Raw genomic sequence first — 25,295 nt, forward strand, 5'->3', positions numbered from 1 at the left:
CTAACAGCATGAAAGGGGACTATTTTAAAGGCAGCTCTGAGTTCATAATATCTCATCTGTTGTTGTTCAGAGAGTTATAAGAATAAATTAATAAAGGAGCTATGACAAGTGTTCGTCAGATGAATATGTCGGGACAGTTTTCTGTGGCTGGATGCTTTTCCTGTTGCTAACCCTTACTTTTTTCAAGTTGTGGTAATAACCACTGAATCTGTTGAACAACACTCAGTGCAAAACATTTTTTTTCCTGGCTCTTTATTATATCTGCCATCCTTTACTCTAAAATTACTTTAAATATTGATTCAGCTAGTCTTAGTTTTAATTAATAATAAAAGACAAAAAAAAAAAACCCATTAAGTTAGTGTGCATTAAAGGTTTTTGTACTTAAAAAAAAATGTCTTGCAATTATGCAGACAGCCTCTTCTCATTTGGGAAATGGATAAAAATTGAAAATGTTGGATTCAAATTTTAGTGTCTTATTTGCAATTAAACTTCTGCAATTAAAGGCTGAAATTCTCTCATTCCTAATTTTAAAAAAGTAGTACAGAGAAAATAGCATTACAATTTTGAACTAAATTGTTGCAAAAGGTTTTCTTTTTTTCTTCCTTCTTTTTTAAAAAAGACCCCTTTGCTCTTAGCTGAAATATTGGCATGTTATAACTGAGTTATTGTAAATCTTTAACGTATGGTATTTCCTAATTTTCTAGTAAAATCCCCTACTTGTCAAGATAAACTGTTGAAATATCTGACTAAAACCACAAAAAAAAAAAAAAAAAAAGAACCCTCTGAAAAACTATATTCAGTGTGAGTTGAATTCAATATTAAAAATGTATTGCTTGTATTATCAACAACATTATGTTTTCAAAGCTCTATATTTTCGTGATAACATTAAATATTGATTTCTCCAGACTTGGATGTAATCCCCACCACACTTCAATGTATGAATATATAGCATTTGGTTTCTTGCAGTTAAAAACCAAATTTGCATATCTTTTATTGATTATCACTTGGCAGTAACTGCCCTACCAATATTTAGAGGGTATCTCTTTGCCCTCTCTACTTTTACCATAGCAACTATAGACTTATCTACTTATTGTATACCCCACCACAAGTGATAACAGCAACTGATGGTGACCAGGAATTATATTAAACTACTTTACACAGTAGCATATTTATTATAGTATCAGCCCATTAGTAACATTCGTCATTCTCTCCTCTAGATGACTAAATTTACCCATATACTCTTTTACTTGTTTCAGTCATTTGACTGCGGCCATGCTGGAGCACCGCCTTTAGTCGAGCAAATCGACACCGGGACTTATTTTTTGTAAGCCCAGTACTTATTCTATCAGTCTGTTTTGCCGAACCGCTAAGTGACGGGGACGTAAACACACCAGCATCGGTTGTCAAGCAATGCTAGGGGGCCAAACACAGACACACGCATATATATATATATATATATATATATATATATATACATTATATATATATAATATATATATATAATATATATATATATATATATATATATATATATATATACATATATATATATATATTATATATATATATATATATATATACATATATATATATATATATATATATATACATATATACGACAGGCTTCTTTCAGTTTCTGTCTATCAAATCCACTCACAAGGCATTGGTTGGCCCCGGGGCTATAGCAGAAGACACTTGCCCAAGATGCCATGCAGTGGGACTGAACCCGGAACCACGTGGTTGGTTAGCAAGCTACTTACCACACAGCCACTCCTGCACCTATGTATATATCTTTTATCTTTTACTTGTTTCAGTCATTTGACTATGGCCATGCTGGGGCAGTGCCTTGAAGGGTTTTTAGTTGAAGAAATTAACACAGGGACTTATTTTTCAAAAACCTAGTACTTATTCTATCATTCTCTTTTACCAAACTGCGAAGTTATGGGGATGTAAACACACCAACAAGCAATAGGACACACAAACACACACACACACAAACTGTCTCACTCACACACTCTGTCTCTCACTCATTCACTCACTCAACTCACATGACGGGCTTCTTTCAATTTCCGTCTACCAAATCCACTCACAAGGCTTTGGTCGGCCTGAGGGTATTGTAGAAGACACTTGCTCAAGGTTCCACACAATGGGGCTGAACCCAGAACCATGTGGTTGGGAAGCAAGCTTCTAACCACAGACCCACTTTGTTGTATTTCTTGAAATGAATACTTTTATTTCAGGTTGATAAAACAAGTATCAAATGAACACTGGGGGGTCTATGTAGTTCACTTCTCCCTTCTTTGAAATTACTGGCATTCTGCTGCAATTAGAAACCATGTGTGACAGGGTTTTTTTGTTTCAAATCTTGGACGCAGGCATAGCTTGTTGTTAAGAAGCTCAGTTTGTAATCATGTGGTTTCTGGTCCTGTCCCACTGCATGGCACCATGGCAAGTATCTTTTACTATTACTTCATGCCTGCCAATGTGTAGTGAGTGAATTTGGTTAATGGAAACTGTGTGGAAGCCTGTCATGTGTGCATCTGTATGTGTGTACTATGCGTATTGTATGTATATGTGTATGTCTGTGCTCATTGCTTGACAATCAGTGTTAGTTTGTTTCTTGGTATCTGAAATAGTTCAGCAAAAGTCACTGTTAAAATAAGTACCAGACTTAAAAAGATGTGTACTGGGATCAAGGTGGTACTCCAGCATGGTCGCAGTCCAATGACTGAAACACATAAAATATATATATAAAAGAAAGAGACTCTTACATTTTTTTTTTACATTCCTACAAAAGCACTCTATGGGTATTTATGTAATCACATGAATTTTTATTTTACAAAATGCTGTTTTAGCTGGCTCCAATATACTATTGATCATACAGTGCTCTACATATACTATAGGTTTTTCTTCACTGTATCTTTTGTGCCATACTACTGATCGTATACTACTCTATATATTTTATTGATTTTCTATCAATATGTGTGGTTATACTAGTGATCATATATTGTCTCAGTATTCTACATATACTATTGGTTTGCCATCAATATAACAGTGCTTACATTATTGATCATATAGTGCTTTGCATATACTATTAGTTTTCTGTTACAGTATATATATATATATATATATTTATATGTATAAATGCCATTGGTGACACTATCTTTTATTCTATCAGATCTAAGTGCATTACTGATAAATATTTTACTCCTACTACTGCTGCCACTGCCATGACCACCATATTTTTGTTAATAAAACCTCTGTCTTTGAATATTTGTCAGTTTATTTTGCCCATATCTGTAAATTAATTTGAATAATTTTTATTGATTATAAAGATGAAATAAATTTAATTCGTAATTAAAAATGCAATGGGCTTTTAAAAAAGTAAGTTATTGAAACAACTTTTCACAAATAAGCATGGCTGTGAGGTTAAGAAATTTGTTTCCCAACTATGTGGATCTGGGTTCAATCCCACTGCATGAAACCTGCCCAAGGTGCCTTGTGAGGAGATTTTGTAGATGGAAACTGAAAGAAACCTATTGTGTGTGTGTGTGTGTGTACATATATAATTGTGTTGGAGTCTTTGCCTTGACATTATTTGAAGGTTGTAAAAATGAGCATCATCATTATAAAGCAATGGTCTTTATTTCCAATTTTTGGTAGAAAATGTTTGACCATGGGGAAATATTACCTTGTATGGAAACAGGTGAGGGTTGCTAACAAGAAATGTATCCAGCTGTATATAATTTGCCTCAATGACTTCTGTCTTATTCAAGAAAATTATAGAAAAGTCGATGTTAAAATGATTATGAGAATGATATTTAAAATATGCTTATTTCATTTGTACATTTTAATAGCTCATAAAACAAGTTTCTGAATTACAGGTAGTGTTTACTATCAGCCTACATCATATTTCATCAGTGTTGTAACGTCCAACTTATGTATGTTGGCTTATGGGTGAATGGGTCTGCTATATACACTGTTTATATTTATTTTCATCTTTAGTTAGCTCAACTGAGAGTCCAAGCATCTTGAGATCTGGCCTCGCTGCCCTTTACATCTTTCTTGGTCTTTCTGTACTATAGGCACCCTCCACTGACAGGACACAGCATGCTTTCTCGCGGTGAGCTGGCAGAAACGTTAGCACGCCGGGTGAAATGCGTAGCTGTATTTCGTCTGTCGTTACGTTGTGAGTTCAAATTCCGCCGAGGTCGACTTTGCCCTTCATCCTTTTGAGGTCGATAAATTAAGTACCAGTTACACACTAGGGTCGATGTAATCGACTTAATCCGTTTGTCTGTCCTTGTTTGTCCCCTCTATGTTTAGCCCCTTGTGGGCAATAAAGAAATATTTCTTTTCAGTATAGAATATCTGAATTGAATTATAGAATTACTAAAAACACTTTTGCAAGTTTTTAATGTCCCTCACTTGTTTTCAAGCAAAGTAATATATTTCCCCATGACCAGACATGTTTTCACAGATGATTGGAAATGAAGGAAGGTGACACTTGTTTACAATTATCAAGTGATGTCAAAGTAAAGAGATAACACATGCACACACACACATCTGTACACAGTGGTTTTCTTTCAGTTTCCATCTACCAAATACACTCACAAGGTTTTGGTTTGCTTGAAGCTATAGACGATACTTGCCCAAAGTGCCATGCAGGGAGACTGAACCCAGAACCTTGCAGTTGGGAAGAAAATTTATCACACATCTGTGCCTGAACCTAACCATGTCGACTAAAATCAGTTTTGGAAAAGTGAACATAAAAATAAAATAAAATAAACTCTAGTTTATTCTTTAACCATTAAAAAAAAAAAAAAATTCCAGTGTGTTTGATTAAGTTCAGATCTAGTTTGTTTTGATCCAAACCTAGTTTTGATGCCAGTGGAGTTTATAAACTACTCTGAAACAACTGTTCAATAAAGAGGGATTTTTTATTGATTCAGCTGTAAATATTTCTGAGTAAGAATGGAAATATCAATAAAACCATGTAATGTTCAATTGATTTGTGTGTGTGTGTGTGTGTGTGTGTGTAAGAGAAGGAAGCAGTATAATGGTGTGGAACTCTCAACAAGTCAAATCTGCTACACTGAATCACTTCTTAGTTGAATTTTCTTTTTGATTTATTTATTGTATCAGCAACTTCTTGCCACGAAAATTGACTAAACTTGTCTTCCCCTCCATACTACTCAAAGGCCTGATATACGGTAGTTACCCCAGTACCAAAGAGTTATTGATTAAATATTCCACACACACACATGAATTTAGGATGGGGTTCTTCATATCTTTATATTTTTTATCTTGTTTTAGTCCCTGCACTGCCACCATGCTGGGGCACTGCCTTGAAAGGTTGTAGATGCAAAAATTGTACTTATTCTATCAGTCTTATTTGCTGAACTGTTAAGTTATGAGCACACAAAGAAGCCAACACTAGTTAAGTGGTGAGGAAACAAAAACACATACATACAAGCACACACACACACACACACATGATGTGACCCTCTTTCACAGTTTCTATCTATCAAATTCATTCACAAGGCATTGGTCACCCCAGGGCTATAGTTGAAGGATGTCCTATTTGCCATGTAGTGGGACTGAACTTGAAACCACATAGTTACAAAGTGAGCTTCTCAACCACACAGCCATGCCTGCATTTATATATAGTTTTCTTTTTTTTTATCTAGAAGAGGCTGCATCCATGGCTTTGGCCAGCCATTCTAGTTTGATTTATATTAGATTATGTGGAATATATATGTCTTATAGTATAAAGAAAACATATCTTGCATTGTTAACTTTTACCTGAGAATATTTCTGTGTACAGGAATTTAGTCTTGATTTCCACATGCTTCAACCCCTACAACTCATTTCATCACAACAACCTTTTTACTGATTCTGTTGAAATTTGGGGCTGCTTTTGAATGCACTGTATGATTAGAGGTTGTTTTATATATACTCTTACTCTTTACTTTTTTACTTGTTTCAGTCATTTGACTGCAGCCATGCTGGAGTGCCTCATTTAGTTGATCAAATCGACCCTGGGACTTATTCTTTGTAAGCCCAGTACTTATTTTATCGGTCTCTTTTGCCGAACCGCTAAGTGACTGGGACATAAACACACCAGCATCGGTTGTCATGCAATGCTAGGGGGACAAACACAGACACACACACATACACGCACATATATATATATACATATATATATATATATATATATATATATATATATATATATATATACACACATATATACGACAGGCTTCTTTCAGTTTCCATCTACCAAATCCACTCACAAGGCTTTGGTCAGCCCGAGGCTATAGTAGAAGACACTTGCCCAAGGTGCCACGCAGTGGGACTGAACCTGGAACCATGTGGTTAGTAAGCAAGCTACTTACCACACAGCCACTCCTGCGCCTATATATATATATATAAAATTTTCTTCCATCAGTATAAATGTTATTCAAGTAGGTTCTTTTATTTAACCCTTTAGCATTCAAACTGGTTACATCCAGCCCAAATATTCTACCTGTTTATTGCTAAAACTGGCCAGATCTGACCTCTCACGTCTATCCTACAAATGTCATTCTCAAAATCATATCACCAAAATCTCAAAGCTACAAGATAATGCATGATTAATTCAAAATGACTTGAACAAAATATGCATTACGTTTGACAGAGTAATCCAAGTGCTAAAGAGCAAAATCTCTTTTCTCTGGTAATGTAATGAAAAGTGTTAAGTCCTCTAATGATAAAGAATAGCTCCATGGAAATTTAGTGTTGAATGATTTTTAAAAGTGTCACTGTTTACATAAGGTTGTTTGGGCTGGCATGTTGAAACCATCTATTCATTTACAAAGTAAAAATTATTGTATTCAGCCATACAAACTAAGAGTTTAACAGAACTACTTGGAGCTTACATTATATTATTAAAACTAAAATAAAATCAATAGGAGTTCACTTTTGTTGTAGCCTTAATATCGATTTCTAACTTCAACTGTGGATAGGATAAGGTGACATTCATGCATTTTTGAATGGTATTAGCTGCGTGATGGAATTGGAAACCAGTTTTCAGACTTATTGGCAAATGGTTTACCTAATTCTCCACAACTCTCCTCCTCACTTTCCCATCTAGTTTTCTTATTAGACTGCAACTATTTAAAATTGATAGATTGACTGGTTAGTAAAAACATCGCAAAGTGATTTCAGCACTGGTAATTACCATCAGTTAATTATATTTGAAATGCTGGCAATTTTATAGTTAATACAGCTGCATTTTTAGTCGATTTCTAAATACACCTTTTTCTTTTTAAATTTTTTTTTTCTTCTACATCTCTAGGTTCTCTCACTTCACCTTGACCGGTGGCTATCTAAACGATTAACCAACTTCTTAATTAAAAAACTATCGGGCAAAATTGTGAAAGCTCTAATGAATTGAAATTAATAAGCCGATTAGTTATGCTTTCAAATTCATGCAACAAATGCAAAGCAGATTATGTAGTTGACCTCTTCAATGGAAACATTTATAAAAATAGACTATCACCTTGGTGATTTATGTGGGAGTAAAAGTTTTACTATCTTTATTTTATTGCAGGCATAGCTTAGATGGGAAGTAAACTTCTTAACCACAGTGTTGCCTTAAGTTCAATCTCAATGTGTGGAACTTAGGGCAAGTGTCTTCTGCTAAAGCCTCAAGCTGACCAAAGCATTCTGAATGGTTTTGGTTTGACAGAAACTGAAAGAAGTCCATTGTGCGCACGTGTGTGTGTGTGTGTGTGTGGTGTGTGTGTGTGTGCATGCTTGTATCCTTGTCTTGACGTCATGTGATCTTTGTAAGAGAACATCATCATCATATAAGTGATGTTGCTTGTTTCCAGTCTTCTTTGCAAAACATGTCTAGCTATGGGAAGATAATTACCTTTCTTGGAAATAGGTGCGGGTCAACACCAAGAAAGATAGCCAGCCATAGAAAATCTGCCTCAACAAATTCCCTCTGACTGGTGGAAGCATGGAAAAGTGGATGTTAAATGACAACACTGATGATATTGCTTCACTTAAATCATCATGTACTATATAATTTATGAAATTATTTATGCTTCTCCTTCTCAACTTGGCAGTTTTCACATGTTCACACATACACATGTCTACGTATCAACATTTGCTATTTCATTTCAAATCTTTGTCACAGTACTTCATTAGTTCCACAGCTTATTTTGCTTGTCTTACATTTCCATTTATTTATTTCATTTCTCATCAGCTTTATACTGCCACAGTTTACCTTGTGTAATTATTTACTCGTTTCTTAACTATCCAATTCTCATTTCACTATTGACATTGGTTGTTTGATTTTAGGACAGCCAGGTCATAACTTACTTTGGACATTTCATCTACTGTTGCTCATTAAATCATAATTGCTTACTTTTCACTGTCTGTAACACCTGTTGACAAAACAGATTTGTTATGTGGAAGAATTCTGTTGTCAAACCACCTAATTTGGAAAATTAAAATTAATTTAGCACTCCCTTTCAAGTTGGTGTTGAAATATTCACAACCGAAATAGCTTAGGCTTGTTACAAACCCTATGACTTGTAAGGCCAAAGCTTAACCTGGTTTCCATATTGTATGAATGACTCTGATTAAAACACCTCTTCCTGAATGGGTTGCTAGTCCATTTTATGGTTAACTTCCCCAGTTATTGCTGGAACTCATTTTTGGTTTAGTGAACTAAGCAATGTGAATGAAGTGTTTTGCTCAAGAACTCAACTCACTGCCTGGTTCAAGAATTGAAACCATGATCTTACAATAATGAGTATAACATTCTAACCACTAAGCCATACGCCTTCACTGATAGAAATAATCTTTTTAAATATTGTTAATGTTATTTAACTACTAGCTGGTCATACTTTTTAAAGTTGTATTGAAAGTGGTGAGTGGGCTGAAGTGTTATGTTAGCACACTAGACACAATACTTAGTGGTATTTTGTCTGACTTTATCTCCTGAGTTTGAATTCTGCTGAGGTTGACTTTGCTTTTCATCCTTTTGGGGTTGATAAGTAAGATTGAACAATGGGGTTGACGAAATTCACTAGCCCCTCCCTGTAAAAAAATTCTGGCCTTCTACCTATAGTAGAAAGGATTATTTAACTCCCTAAATTCCTGAGCTGAAGACTCTTTACTGGATGCAGTTTAACCCTTTAGATACCCACCTGCCCAAAATTGCCTCTGATTCTATGATACAAATATCTTGTTTCAATATGATCAAAATTAAAAGCCCATCAAAATTTCATGGTATGTTCCAAACCCCAGCTTAATAAGGGGTCATTTTACTAAATTCTTCATAATTTCTTAAACTGGAAAAAAAAAGGTACTGTATTTCATTAAGAACACAATGACAAAAAGATTATAATGCCTGGTCTTGTTAGGGGCCCTAGTTTTAGGCTAAATAGAGGTGTCGTGTGAATATGCCCAGATGTAATGTGAACTGACCTTGTGCCTCATGAGTTAGCTCAGCGGAGGAGACTAACCAAGTAAACTGTCAATTAAGTGACAAAAGGCTATGAGTATATTTCCCAAAAAACTATGACTCTTTGGAATGGAAATTCATGATGGCTGGTACCTGAAAGTTTGAGAGAGAGAGATATAGAGATTATTTATTCAGTTACAGGCATTTTAAAATGAATAGTTTATATTCTCAGAAGGTCTATAAATTTTTTCACTATGTTTTGATTATAACTGCATAATGCCTGTCAGCATTACTGTGACTTTCTTAAACTATTGTTTATGTTTTATATATAAAAAGCACCATCTGATCGTGGCCGTTTGCCAGCCTTGTCTGGCACCTGTGCCGGTGGCACGTAAAAAGCACCCACGGAGTGGTTGGCATTAGGAAGGGCATCCAGCCGTAGACACATTGCCAGATCAGACTGGGCCTGGTGCAGCCTCCTGGCTAACCAGACCCCAGTTGAACCATCCAACCCATGCTAGCATGGAAAGTGGACGCTAAACAATAATGATGATGATATAGTATTCCTCCTGCAAAGGATGAAATAGTACTATACATAATTACAACTAACTAGAAATTGCAAGAACTTCACCATAGATTAAAAAAAAAAAATTTTTTTAATATAATTATATGTGTGAACTTGTATTGTTTTCATATTCCTTGATTTCAAATTCCTAATCACACCTCATGCTGTGAGGAGACAATTATCTCCACTTGTATTTATGGCCATTCAGAGGGTACCATACAATTCAATATATAGCTTAGCAGTCATTTTATTTGTGATTAGCAAGTCTTTATTAACAATTGACTGATGCTTCAAACATTAAGCCTTATGACAAGATTAAGTTGATGTAACATCTGGAATCCAAGGAAACAGGCAGTGGTGGTAGTGATGGTCTGCCTGGACAGAAGTTTGTAAATAAAAGAAAAGGACAATAACTATTAAATGGAGTTAATTCATTACAGATAGTGGAAAATCCACTGTTTCAGGCATTTGCCTATCTTTAGAGGGTGAAAAATATTTGGAGGCCAATATTTGTGTTGTTAAGAAACAAATGAGAAATGAAAAAAAATGAGAGAGAAGGAACTAAATGGAGGAACGTCTGTAGGTTTGTGATAAGAAGTAGTGTGAGTAGTGCCTTGTAGAGCGGGGGGGGGGGGGGGGGTTGTGAAAATAACCAGACCAGGGCAGGTAGAGTAAATGAAACTAGAGGGACTAAAGGTAGGTAGAGATGGGGCGGGGAGGCTTCAGGTAAAGGAAACAACTGCAGGACTTAATGTGGATACAAGGTGGTTGTTAAATGGAGGAGGTTACCAAAACTGTTGGAAGTCAGTTTGAAATCATTCTTAGAAAAAAAATATATTCTTATTTTTCTGTTTACCTTTAAGCTGTTGAAATGACAACCAGTTTATAAAAACAATTCCTCTAGCATTTATGTGAATGTGTTAGCACCAGAAAATAGATATAAAATAGCTAAAGAGTTTATAAATGCCAAAGTTTACATACTCTCTCTTGTAAACACTACACCTAATGGATTACCAAATATCTCATCGTTTTGGTTTCAGCCAACAGCTCTTAAAACTAAGATATTATTTATTCCTACCAACCTCAAGAAAGCTGCTTATTTCCCAAAGAATTTCTCTCTCTCCCTCCTCTCCCTCTCTCTTCTCTCCCTCCCTCTCCCCTCTCTCTCTATATATAATTATCACTATTTAATGTCCGTTTTCTATGCTGACATTGGTTGGATGGTTTAACAGGAACTGGCAAACCAGAGGATTGCACTGAGCTTCAGCATCTTCTTTAGCATAGTTTCTATAGCTCAATGCACTTCCTAATGCTAACTGCTTTTACAGAGTGTGCTAGGTGCTTTTTTGTGGCACAAGCACTAGTGAAGTTACCAAGCAACTTATTAGGCAAGACTGCTTCAACTGAATGTTGGAGTAATATTGAGGGAGGTGAAAGTATGATAGATGGACAAGGACAGATGACTTAATGAAGACACCTGTTCTGTGTTCAAATCCCATCATAGTCTACTTTACCTTTCATCCTTTCAGGTCAATATTATTATTGTTATCATTACTGTCGTTTCTTGTGTTGGCTCACCCTTTCATTTTTTTCTAGGTTCCATTTAATTAACAACACCCTCTCATTAAATATGTGGCCTTGTATCTATGTTAGAACTCATCACTTTTATTTTAGTTTCTGTAGGTTTATGATTGGCAGGATGGGCTGTTTCAATGGTTGGATAATACTATTCCTTTTGCTGCTAACCAATCAACCATTATGTGAGAGTAGAGGTAGCCTGTCAGATCCCTTGCTTAAAAGTACTTCAACAGGTAAATGGCGGAAATGGTTAAAACATAGGAGAAAATGCTTTGCTATATTTATTCAATTTCTCTGTGCACAGTTCGAATTTCGCTGAGGTCAACTTTGCATTCTATATTTTAGGGTTAATAAAATATGGTGTCAGTGCAGTTCAGCAGATTAGCCGAATTAGAATTGTTAGTGACACCTTGTGGTATTTGTTCTAGTAATTTGTGTTTTGAGTTTTTGGATGGTAGCTTAGATGATAAAGCAGCACCCTGTCTGAAACTGTCTCTGGTTCTTCAGTATTAATTATTTTGAAATGTCTTAAATTAACCCTTTAGCATTTAAACCAGCCATATCCTACCAAAATATTCTACCTGTTTTATGTTCAAACTGGACAGATCTGATCTCGCCCCTACCTGACAATATCATTCCAAAGATAATCACATCATCACAATCTCAAAGCTCTGTGATAATGCATAATTTATTAAAAATTTGTGAATAAATAAATGACAATAATATAACTGCTAAAGGGTTAAAATTTTACCATCACAATTTCATGTTAATTTCAAACACTGGTTTAATAAGGACAAAATTATTCTACTATAATCTTCATTATCCTCAGGTGTAGGCATAGTTGTATTATATGATGTTTGCTTTCCAACCATATGATTCTGGGTTCAGTCCCATTGTGTAGCACCTTGGGCAAGTTTCTCCTATAGCTCTGGGCCAATCAAAGCCTTGTGAATGGATTTGCAAGACAAAAACTTAATGAAGCCTGTTGGTTTGTGTGTGTGTGTGTGTGTCCAGTGGCTGCTTGACAATTGGTGTTGGTTTGTTTATGGCTCCATAACTTAGCAGTTGGTTAAAGAAGGGAATAATGAAATAAGTACCAGGCTAATATAAAATAAGCACTGGGGTGGATTTGCCTGATGAAAACTCAAGGTGGTGCTCCAGCATGGCTGCATTCAGTAGCTGAAGCACATGGAAAGACAAAAGATGAAAGTGAATTGAAAGGTAGTAAAATTTGGTGAAAATATGGTAACAAAAGGGTTAATGTGTCATCTGGTTTTGCACTACATCCACCTGTCAAAGAGGCCCTAGAAGAGAAAAGAATCAGAAATGCTGTACTTTCTTACTAAATAGTAGTAGTAGTAGTAGTAGTAGTTAAAAAAAAAAACAAAGTCATTGTGACAAATGTAAAATTTGAACTTGTGACCATTTGATCAATAGTTCTCCACTTTAACCTCACAACTAAATTGTTGCTTTATTCTGTTGACTCTAAAAGCTTTGATTTAAATAGAAATCCGACATTACTGGCATATCGTGACTTTTGCCTTGAACATATTAAGTTCTTTTTTTATTATTCCTTTCACTTTATCCATTTTTATTAGCATTAACATCAACATTCTTATCAAAAATATATTTCCTCGGCACGGGAAATATTTCAATTCTTAGTTTAATTTTAAAGCTATCTGAATTTTTGTGTCTTGTTTCTTCAATCATAGAATCTTGTAACCAACCATTATCCTGAAAGCTTAATTTTGACCAAAATGTATCAGTTTTGTATTTTTAGAGTGTTGTAGCATTTTAAACAATAGAAATGTCAGATGAAATTCTTCACTATATTTACTTTCATATCTTAAAGAGTTTTAAAATAGATGTAACCTAGGTTAGCATTGCCTTCAACTCTTCAGGTTTGCTAAAATAGATACAAGTGATAACTTGTGCTTTTGTAACATCATCTCTTTGTCTATCTCTCACTCAGGTTATTTGTCATCATCATTTTAATGTCCACTTTTTATGCTTGCAAGGGCTGGGCAAAGTTTATTGGGGCAAATTTTCTATGGCTGGATGCCCTTCCTATTACCAACACTTACCTGTTTCTCAAGCAAGATAATTTTGCCTCATGGCCAGATGTGTTCTCTCTGAATATTGGAAATAAATGACACTGCTTGTATGACAGTGATACTCATTTACGACTGATGCAAAATCAAGACAAGATCTCTCTCTCTCACTCACACACACACACACACACACACTAGTCTTTCAATTTCCATATACCAAATCCACTTACAATACTTTGGTTGACCTGGGACTATAGCAGAAGATACTTGTCCAAGGTGCCACACAGTGATAAAATTATGCAATTGGGGAGCAAAGTTTTTAATAATGTAGCCACCTCACACCTACCAATTAAAATTTTCCAAATTAACTTTCCCGTTATTAGTGGAATGGTCACCATATTGATTGTGAAAAGGACATCCAAGGTTGTTATTGAGTCTCTGGTCAACTCTAATTGAGTAGACCAATGGTCGAAGACATTTCTGCCTTGACTATTCTGCCTTTTTCCTGGGCATGGTGCACTCAGGACTACACTAACCAACATGTGCTTCTTTCCAAGATTGTAGGAGTAATTCAAGGAACATTTAGCTGCTATTTCGTTCTTGTCAGTCAAGCTATGTTGAATTGTGTATTATTTTCCACTTCCTTACAAGATATAACTTGTGATTTTAGAAGGAGATAAGAGAATAAAGGCAATCTGAATGAGTTCTGTTATGGGAGATATCATTCTTTTATTCTTTTACTAGTTTGTCATTAGACCACGACCAGGCTGGGTCACAAGCTTCATTGGTTTCATTTGATAATATTGACACCATTATTTCTATCAGTGTGGCTTTTAATTTGTCAATCTCTTTTTGTTGAACCAGTTGGTTATGCTGCATATGTATTTAAATCACTGTAAACATAAATGCGTATGCATGCAGAAACAAACACATGCACACACACAAACACAATCTATTATGTATGTGTATGCAGGAATGTGTGTTTACATAGCGGAATGAACTTCTGGGCTTCTGCACAGTTTCCACCTACAAAATTCCACTCAGAAGGATTAACTATACTCCAAGGCAACTTATCTAAAGTGCCACAAAGTACAATCAAATGTGGAACTGTGTAGTTGAAAAAGTAAACTTAGATAACCATGCATGTGTGTGTGTGTGTGTGTGTGCATATATATGATTTTATTGATTAAATTGTTTACATTTCCTTATGTATTTTGTAATTGGAAGTTGTTTTTCCATAGTTTCAATTCGAGGCAAATAAGGTTGGTCTCTTTCTTTGCTTCTGTGGCCAGCTGTGATGCACAACAGTCTTATTCTAAAGATCAATAGGTTTGATCTCGTCATTGAAGGAATCCTCTATTTGTTATGATTCAAATCGATCAACCATCAATCAAAACAAATGATTTTTTGAGGTTGAAAAAAGAAATAATTTAGCATAAAAACTGGACATCTTCCATTAAACCATGAGTTTCCCTTATTTACTTGAACATAATATATGTGGCTGGTGTGTATTCGTTATGGTTGTTTGATTTCTTATAACAAGCAAAATATATTGCTTAGTCATCACACTGTTTCTTTGTCAGCTTTCCATGTCTTTGTTTGATATATTATTTGATTTTGCAAATCTTCTGTGTAGCAGCTCTTTTCCCACACTTGTTTATTAAAGAGTGTCCTAATAAAAGAAAGTCATCGAAGTTGATAATGACATTGCGTTCTAGATCTGCTTTTGTTGCGAATAAATTTTACTAAATTTGTAATACCTGCAATTTTTTTTTTTCCTTTTCTTTTTTCAACATGACTATGCCTAAGATGCACACTTTTGCAACTAAGTGATTTTGGGTTAAATCTTATTTATATACAAAAATGCATGTACACACACACACACACACATGTACATACACTGCATGGCTGAATAGCAAAAGAAATTTGCTTTGCAATCCCAAGATCTTGGTTTCAATTCCACTCTATGATATCTTGACCAAGTGCCATTTACCATAGCCTTGGGAGTTAATCCCTTTGATACCAACCTACAGCTGCTCCTGATTCTCTGATACAAACTCTCTGTTTTGAAATGGTTTTAATTAAAATCTCCCATCAAAATTTCCATGTTAATTTCTGATCCAAACACCAGCTTAATAATGACAGGTATTTTAATAAATTCTTTGATATTAAAAAAATTAATTAAAACAGAAGCAGTGTATTTCAACAGAATATAGTAACAAAAGGGTTAAACTGGGTTCCCACTTTCATTGGCCAGGATATATGTGTAAGGAAACCATGCCCAATTATACTCATAACATGTTTTGCTAGTAGTAGACTTGGTACCTTTTTCTCCTTTATATTTCACCTGTTATTGTCTTCCTTTAGATTACCATCTACCTGACTAGATTACAATCTACCTAACAGCTACAGTAAACCAAAACGTTTTCAGTTTCATACATCATTCCTATGCAAACAGGACACCTTTTCAATGTGTAGTGATGATGATGATGTTGATTGATTCACCTTGCACAAACTGAACATCTATATGTGGATTCTCCTCACATTATCCCATTTATATTGATCTGTCATACTTTGAATGTTATTGCAATGATGTAGAAGACATCAGTTTGCCACTGGCCTGATTGAAATATATTATGTTTGTTGCTGGCAGATTATTATTTTTACTCCTACTACTACTCCTACTACTACTACTACTACTACTACTACTACAAATACTACTACTACTACTACAACAAATACTAATACTACTACAACAAATACTACTACTACTACTACTATTACTACTACTACTACTACTAAGTTTCAAATTCTGTTGAAGTTGATTTCCTCTTTCATCCTTTCAGGGTCAATAAATTAAGTGCCACACTGGGTTCAATGTAATTGACTGGTCCTCTCCTACCAAATTTCAGGCCTTGTGCCTTTAGTAGAAAGGATTATTATCATTATTATTATTATTAAGGTGGCAAGCTGACATAATAAGTGATGCTGGGCAAAATACTTAGTGGCATTTTGTCTGTCTTTATGTTCTGAGTTCAGGTTTCACCGAGGATGACTTTACTTTTCATCCTTTCAGGGTCAATAAAATAAGTACCAACTGAGCTCTGCAGTCCATATAAGTAACTTACCCCCACCTTCAAAGTTGTTAACCATGTACCAATATTTGAAATTAAAAGTAATTCTTATTATTATTATCATTATTATTATTATCATTATTATTATTATATTATTATTATCATCATCATCATCATTCCTGAGCTGGCAGAACTGTGAGCATACCAGACAAAATGTGGAAGATTGGCAGAAGCATTAGAGCAGTGGTTCCCAACCATTTTTACCTATGGACTCCTTTTTTTTTGTTGTTTTATTCAGATGGACCCTTATAGCCACTTGATGTTTAAAAAAATCTATGATATTTTTATAATTAAACATTATGAAGAATTATATAAAAAATTAAACTATTTTGTGTATGGTAGAAGTTTAACCAATTTATTGTACATAAATTTCTAATCTTATATAGACCCCAAGGTTCATATGGCCCCCATGTTGAGAACTGCTGCATTAGAGAGTCAGTAAAAATGTTTTGTGATATTTGTTCCAACTGTTTATTTTCTGAATTCAAATGGTATTGTGTTTATATTGAACCAGGATACTGCTTAATCAATTGCTTCACTGTTGTATTCGTTCCACCTAATGCTGAAACAACGGTCCTCTCTAACACAATATCCTTTTACTTGGACCCTTCCCTTGTCACCCCTTATTGAGGTTCAGATTCTTGGGATCATCCTTTATGACTTCTACTCATGTCTTCCTTGTTCTTATCCTTCCTTTGGATCCTCCTGGCATTTCTTCACCCACCTCTCATCATTTATATCTGTTACATATCTCCTATAGTCTATTATTCTTTTCTCTTTTTGTTCTCTTCTGTATTCTCTTAGTCTCTTTGTCATGTCTATAGTAATATACACATAATCTTTCCTTGATATCAATCTTTTTTTTTTTAAGAAAACCTCTTAAAAGTATGAAATGTGATTTCTTAGACACACACACACACACACACACACACACACACACACACATATATATATATACACACTCACCATCATAAAAGACAAGACAAGGCAAGAAGACAGGAACATGTGTGCATGCACACACACACACACATGATGGGTTTCTTTTAATTTCTGTCTACTCAATCCATTCACAAGGCTTTGGCTGACCTGGAGCTGTAATAGAAGACACTTGTCCAAAGTGCCATGCAGTGGGACTGAACCTGAGCCCATGTAGTTAGGAGGTAAACTTCTCACTATGCAGTCACACTTAAATGAATGCATGTGTGTGTATGTATGTATGTGTGTGTGCGTATTCATTCATTCTATAAGAACATTTCTATGGATCTGACATCAAATATTACATGTGAATCAATAATTAACGAAGAATTTTGTCATTTACCAATTATAATTATGTATTTTTTTAGTGACCAATTTATAATTATATACACATATGACTAATATATAATTGTATATATGCATAATGACTAATATATAATTATGAGCATGTATTTCAGCTAGTGTATAATTGTGTGCTAGTATAGCAACCAATGTATATTATTGTGTGCATGTGTAGCAACCAATATTTAATTCTAGATATGCATAGGTGCCAGGCTTGTTTTAACATGGGCAGATTTTAAATCTGATATTGTTATAGTAACAACGCAAACTGATCTAAAATCCAATATGTGAACGATGAGTCATCAGTATCATTGCATTAAACATCCATTTTTTTTCTCCCCAGTAGTTTTATGAGTTTAGCTGAGAGATTTACATTCCAGATCTCCAGCTGGTTGCCATGTGTGGTGGAACTGTAAACATTGGATACAATAAAAATTTAGAATGGGATTTTGAAATTGGCAGGACAAACTAGAAATGAAAACTTACTTAATGGCATGGACATTTTGTTGAGCTTCAATTATGTTTTTATAACTGTGAGGTTGCAGTTTAGCCCCAGGTCACTTGTGATCCACCTGACCTATAGTCAAAGGTGTTTCGACCATAATGATCCTGTTTTATTATTTTTCTTTTTTTTTCCTGCACATAATATGTCTACGATGACACTATCCAATGTGTCCTTTCTTTTCTTTTGAGATGATACAGTGTTGCTAGATAGAAATGAGGCTTTTATTTTTTAGTGATGGTGGTGATGATAGGCAAACTTCCAGTCAAACCAAGGAAACCATGTTTACATTAGTTAGTTATTTTTTCAAGTTGCTGATCCTATTGATAAGATGCAACTTCTGACAGAAGTGTCAGTGTTTTTCAATGATGGTGTAGGATTAGACAGGCTGAAACAGATACCTTAAATGTTGTGTCTGATTGCTCTGGATTGGTAATGTGTTTTTTGATCAACCTCAAAAATATGAAAGGCAAAGTTGACCTCTGCAGGATTTGAACTCAGGCTGCAGAGTTGGAGCAAATACTGCTTGGTATTCTTGACCAATTCACCACTTACTTTTTAATGGTTTAAAGACTATAAGTGTATTTTTTGGTGAAATTAATTATATATTAAAAAAAAAAAACTGTGTTGTAGTTAGAATTACCAAGAATGTAATTATTTTCTTATGAAACATTTTGGATGTGTATTTGCCAAGCAGATGATTTGATCTGACACTAGGTATTGAAACTACAACACTTGAAGCACGAAAGATACATATTAAAGAAACATATTGCCATTCAAAAACGCAGTATAACTTTTAATTCACTTAAGCATTTATTATTTGGTATCAAAAGTTTCACATCAATTGTAACCTGGTCACTGGTGTGGTTCTAAGTGACCAGGTCACAGTGATTGTGACGAATTTTGACTCTAAATTTTAAATGTTCAAGTGAAGTTACTGGTTTTTGTGTGTTTTTGAATGGCTAATAACATATCTTTCATGCTGTAATTGTTATTCAAATTTCAAAAATGATGAACAAAAGTTATAGAGAAAGAACAGAGCTACAAGAAATCATAAAACACACTGATGAAATAACATTGGAAAGAATTAAAATAGATAGGTAGTGGGTAAAACACTGAACAAATTTATCTGATAACCTAGTATTTAGAGGTGTTTAATTGTGTACCTTTTGTTTTTTGTTCATCTATAATTACCTTGAATATTTATTTTATTCCATTGCAGGTTGTTCTTTTGTTATTAATCTCCTGGACCGAAATTTGGGTGTAATGTACCCACCGGTGAAACATCAGTACTGCATTTTGTGATCTCCTTGTATTGCTTTGCAGATTCAAATGATAGTAAGTGAGACCTTTACTGTTTTATATTCTTTTATACCAGGAGTTCCTAACTCTTTCAAGCTGTCCCCCCACTACCCTCTCACAAAATAGGGTTTTACAAACAGCAGATTATTTTGATGATTTACAAGCTAATTTTGTGCTGTGCTTTATTATCCATGTATACTCTTACACTAATCCCATCCAACATTTGCCTCTTAACTATTTGTGTGGACTGGTGTCTCTGTTAATTTTTCATGGAAATTACTAAAGATGGTGAGGTTTTCATCATTTAGTGACCACTTTTCCTTGGTTGCAGGAGTCAGATGGACTTTATTGAAGCAGGTTTTGTATGGTCAGATAACTTTCATGTTGCCAGCCTTCATCTGTTTCCAAACAAAGTAATATTTCTCCTGGCCGGATTTTTTTCCTTGTGGAAGACTGGAAATGAATAACACTGCTTGTATGACAGTGATGCTTTTTTACATCCATCATGTGATATCAAGACAAAGGTGCGCACACACACACAGTGGATATGATACGCCATGTAGAGCTCTAAATTCGCCAGCAGTAGTCATAATTGAAGCTGTACACACTGGAAACATACACACACACACACACACATATATATATATGAATGGCTTCTTTTAGTTTCTGTCTCTTAAATCCACTCACAAGACTTTGGTCAGCTTGGGTTGTAGTAGAAGATGCTTGTCCAGAGTGTCATGAAATGGACTACATGGGTTAGAAGTAAGCTTCTTAAAAGCAAGACTAACACCTCAGATGTAGGAAAACAATCCTACATTGAAGATGCTCTCCCTCAGCGGAAACAAAACCCAGGCAAACCAAATATGGCATGCATCAAGAACAATGTTAGTTCTATCAAAAAACATAATATTCAGATTTCGATATTATCTATTCATGACCTGATTATAAATTCAAAATGACTGACAAGGCAAACATACCCTTATATTAGGTAAATTTTTCTACCAAAATATCAAAGATAATATGCTCTAACTTGGAATGCCAACAGATTGGGTACAGACTAGATGCTGAGTCAATGACATTGATGAAGTTGGCCTAGGTTTGATCCCTGGGTAGTAGCATTCAAGTGTCTCTGGAAGATAAACAAATTAAGTGTATCTAATCACACTAGAACATCATTTAGGCAAGTATCAAAGTAATACACATGCACAATTTCAGCCTATTACATCAATTATTCTCAGTGACATTGTGACTAAAACATTGCTACTCATAGTCAGAAATGCCATTTTGAGAAAATTGCAAAAAATACTGGAAATAGTTGATTTTATAACAATGCCCAACTACACAAGTATAATATCCACATTTTAGTGAAATATTTGCAGTTTTGCATAGTCTAATAATGCCCAGAGGCATATTCTTTGCTATTTTTCTGAGATTTTGCTATCTGAAATCTGAGGTATTAGTCTTGCCTTAACCACACAGTCATGCTTGTACCTATATAGTGAAATGATATTAGACCTTGGTACATCATCAGTCATGTTTCTGCTCAGTGATAACATAGTGGCTCTCTCAGATTCTTTGAAGGTGCATAGCTCAGTGGTTTGAGCGCCGGGCTCACTATCATGAGGTAATGAGTTTGATTCCTGGACCAGGTTGTGTTCTTGAGTAAGACACTTTATTTCATGTTGTTCCAGTTCACTCAGCTGTAGAAATGAGTTGTGACATCACTGGTGCCAAGTTGTATCAGCATTTGCCTTTCCTTTGGATAATATTGGTAGCATGGAGTGGGGAGGCTGATATTCATGGGCAACTGCTGGTCTTCCTTAAACAACCTTCCTTGGACTTGTAACCTTGTAGGGTAACTTTCTAGGTGCAATCTCATGATCATTCATAACTGAAGGGAGTCTTTACCCATACCCTTTTACTCATATTCTAAACCTGACAAAGGAATTTTTTGATGTTTAATATCTAGTTTAAATAATTTATTTCTAAAATACAATAAATAAATAAATAACTGAATAAATAAAATGATAAAAGGCAACCCCTCTAAGCACCCAGCACTCACCCTGAAAGCACATATTCTCTTGCTCACTTCTGAACCCTGGCATTCTTTTTCAAATAATAGTCTGTTATTCTTGAATATCTTAATACACTATTCACAATTCATTTGTGTAACTCTAGACGCAGGGACAGCCCTGTGGTTAAGATCACGTTGCAACCTTATGGTTTTGGATTCAATCTCAATGCATGGTACCTTGAACAAGTGTCTTCTAGTATAGATGTGAACCAAACAAAGCCATGTGAGTGAACATGGGAGACAGAAACTGAAGAAAAACCCATCTCTCTCTCTCTCTCTCTCTCTCTCTCTCTCTCTCTCTCTACCTGCCTATTTATCCAAAACCTGTGTGTATATCCCCTTACCATACAAACAGTCATTTGTTGGCAGTTGTCTGAAAATTGGTGAGCTTGGGTGAAATATCTCTTTACTTGGGGACAGGAAGAGCATCTGATTGTAGAAAATCTGCCTCAATAAATTTTTTTAGACTGATGCAAACATTGAGAAGTTGACATTAAAATAATGATGGTAGTGATGATGATGAGTTAGTATTCATAAGTCTTTAGTTAGAAATGTTCATCTTTCTGATAAATGGAAACAAATAAATGCATCAATCATACTGTTTATAATTTGTCGTTAACAATGTTGCAACTAATTATGTGATCTTCATTGAATTGTTGACAAAATATGAATTAATTTGATGATTGATGTCAGTTGAGGGGAAAACTCACTGAAGTACGACACATTCATTATTAATTAGAGATGTTGCAATAGACAAACTGTATCTTTGTACATCTGTATATTAACGTGTGTGACCAAAAGTGGATGTCTAGCTAATATGCCTGAAAGAAAGAAAAGCCATTAGCTTATATAACGATAATTTGACAAAGCTTAGTGCTAATTGTTGGTCTCAACTTTATCATTATCATCATTGTTGTATTGATGTCTACTTTTCCATGCTTGCATGGGTTAGATTGGAGATGTTGAAACAATTTACTACAGCTGGATGCCTTTTCTGTCAGCAGCCTTCACTTGTTTCCAAGCAAGATAATGATCTTACACTCTGTGAACAACAAAGAGCACGGACATGTTTACATGGAGAATGAAAGCAGACAGACACCATATGAATGAGCCTTTTGTTTACAAAGATCAGGCAACATATCAGAAAGCCTGTATAGGTTTTTGCAGTGGACTACAAACAAAGAGCACTGTTAGTAAGGCCATTGTCGACAACCAGTGAATACACATGAAGATGAGGGAGATAGGAACTCTTTCACTCACACGTGCATACATGTCCAAGAAAGTTGATGTTTCCCATGATGCAAAATATTTCCATGAAACATGAGAAATGAAAGACGCTGCTTGTGTGATGGTGATACTTGTTTACAAGTATCCCCTCCCACACACACATGCATGCGCATCTGGGGGCTTGTGTACATATCCAAGCAAAATAATATTTTCCCATGACAGGAAATGTTTTCACAGAATATTGAAAATGAAAGACACCACTTGTTTGTTGGTGATGCTTGTTTACAACCATCATGAGATGTCAAAACAAGAAGGCACAAACATACTCACATAAATGCACATAAATGCATATACACACACATGACAGGCGTCGAGCTGGCAGAGACGTTAGCACGCCGGGCGAAATGCGTAGCCGTATTTCGTCTGCCGTTACGTTCTGAGTTCCAATTCCGCCAAGGTCGACTTTGCCTTTCATCCTTTCAGGGTCGATAAATTAAGTACCAGTTATGCACTGGGGTCGATGTAATCGACTTAATCCGTTTGTCTGTCCTTGTTTGTCCTCTCTGTGTTTAGCCCCTTGTGGGTAGTAAAGAAATAGGTTTCCTTCAGTTTCCATCTGCCAGATCTACTTACTTTGGTTGGTCTGGGGTTTTAAACAAAAATAGATAGTTGACCAATAGGAAGATACTGCAATCAACACCATCATCATCATCATCATCATTGTATTCTCCTCTGTCAGTTATTACTTTTGTAGTAACACGTATTTAATGAATCGGCAATAAATGTTTTCTCAAACCATATTTTAGTATCAAGCAGCTCAAGGTATAACCTCTTTCAGATTAAATACTTAATCTTGAGAAAGATGATTGTATTGCCTCTCTCTTACACTAACATCTAAATATTTGTAATTAAGCGGACTGTACTAAATCTACCTGAGATTAAATGGTGAATTTTTACTGGACACTGACAACCTAACTGCCACTCTTGCATGCATCGACTGACGTTTTAAGTAACTCACGTAGTCTTCTCAGCTTACTTTCACACTTGTGCATGCATTCACACGGCCCATTCCATATGAAATTTTCCTCAGACCATCTGCTATCAATATTCATATTTCACAACATTACTAAATTATGCTTCTGACCTAGATATTAGTCAGTCAACACAAAAACAGAAAAAAAAAAAAATTTTTTTTAATCATAACTACATTAGTTTAAATATTTTATTTATTTTAAATTTCTTACAATTAGATATTATAACTGGTTTCCCCCTACCAGTCTAATTAGTTTATCTGAGTAACAAACCTTTTCCACTATTTCAAGTGAGTCATCATAGGAATCTGTATCTTTTTTAGACTTTGCCTACAGAAAGGGACAGTTTCCCTAGTGCATTTAGTGCAATTAGAAATCTATATACATTGTTAACTAGTCAACTGGAAGTATTAGCTGTAGTGTGTGGTAGCTTTTATAATGTTCACTCTTAACCTATACTTTCTATGCCAAGTGTGTTTTAGAATATTCACAAGTAGTCCAATATTGCTTATGAATATTCTAAAACAATGTCAACACCTTGGTCTTAACTATGTTTAAGCATCGGTTGGACAGAATGAAATAAAATAATTGTAGAAGAGATCTACAATGATGTATCAAGTTGTTGGTGGCCTCAATTTCTACAATATACCACTCAGCAAGCCATAATATATTTAATCAACAACCATTATTTTTTCTATGATAGAATTGATTCTTACTAACATCATCGCCAACACCACAACTTGACACCCACTCATACTGTAATTCTGTTTGGAGGGGGTGAAAGCAGGAAAAATCTATTAGATTAATTTCATATATAAAAGATGCAATTTTCCCCATAATAAAAAGTAATTAGAAATTGATAAAAAAAAAAAAAACACAAAAAAAAATAGTAAAAAGGATTTGTAAAGGATCGATAAAACATGTTCTGTTTTGATAATTCAGATCTGATAAAATATTTAAAATATTGGGTTCATATAATTCTTTCTTTCCTCTGTAGAAATTATATTTCTCACAAAATCTTCATATTAAATATTGTTACAGATTTTCCTTT

General features: G+C 34.9%; 1 protein-coding gene across 2 annotated transcripts in view; it reads left to right on the top strand.

Annotated features, from left to right (window-relative positions):
* The window catches only part of LOC115218058 (SPRY domain-containing SOCS box protein 1), a 181,158-nt gene that overhangs the window by 69,805 nt on the left and 86,058 nt on the right, over positions 1 to 25,295 (top strand). The window contains exon 2 of one of the 2 annotated variants that reach the window (XM_029787824.2): positions 19,833 to 19,948. The exons of the other annotated variant lie outside the window; for it this stretch is intronic. The gene's annotated coding sequence lies outside the window, so the exon portion shown is untranslated. The remainder of the gene's footprint in view (positions 1 to 19,832; positions 19,949 to 25,295) is intronic. 2 annotated transcript variants of the gene reach the window in all.

This window comes from Octopus sinensis, linkage group LG12 (assembly GCF_006345805.1).
Source record: "Octopus sinensis linkage group LG12, ASM634580v1, whole genome shotgun sequence".
Taxonomy (NCBI): domain Eukaryota; kingdom Metazoa; phylum Mollusca; class Cephalopoda; order Octopoda; family Octopodidae; genus Octopus; species Octopus sinensis.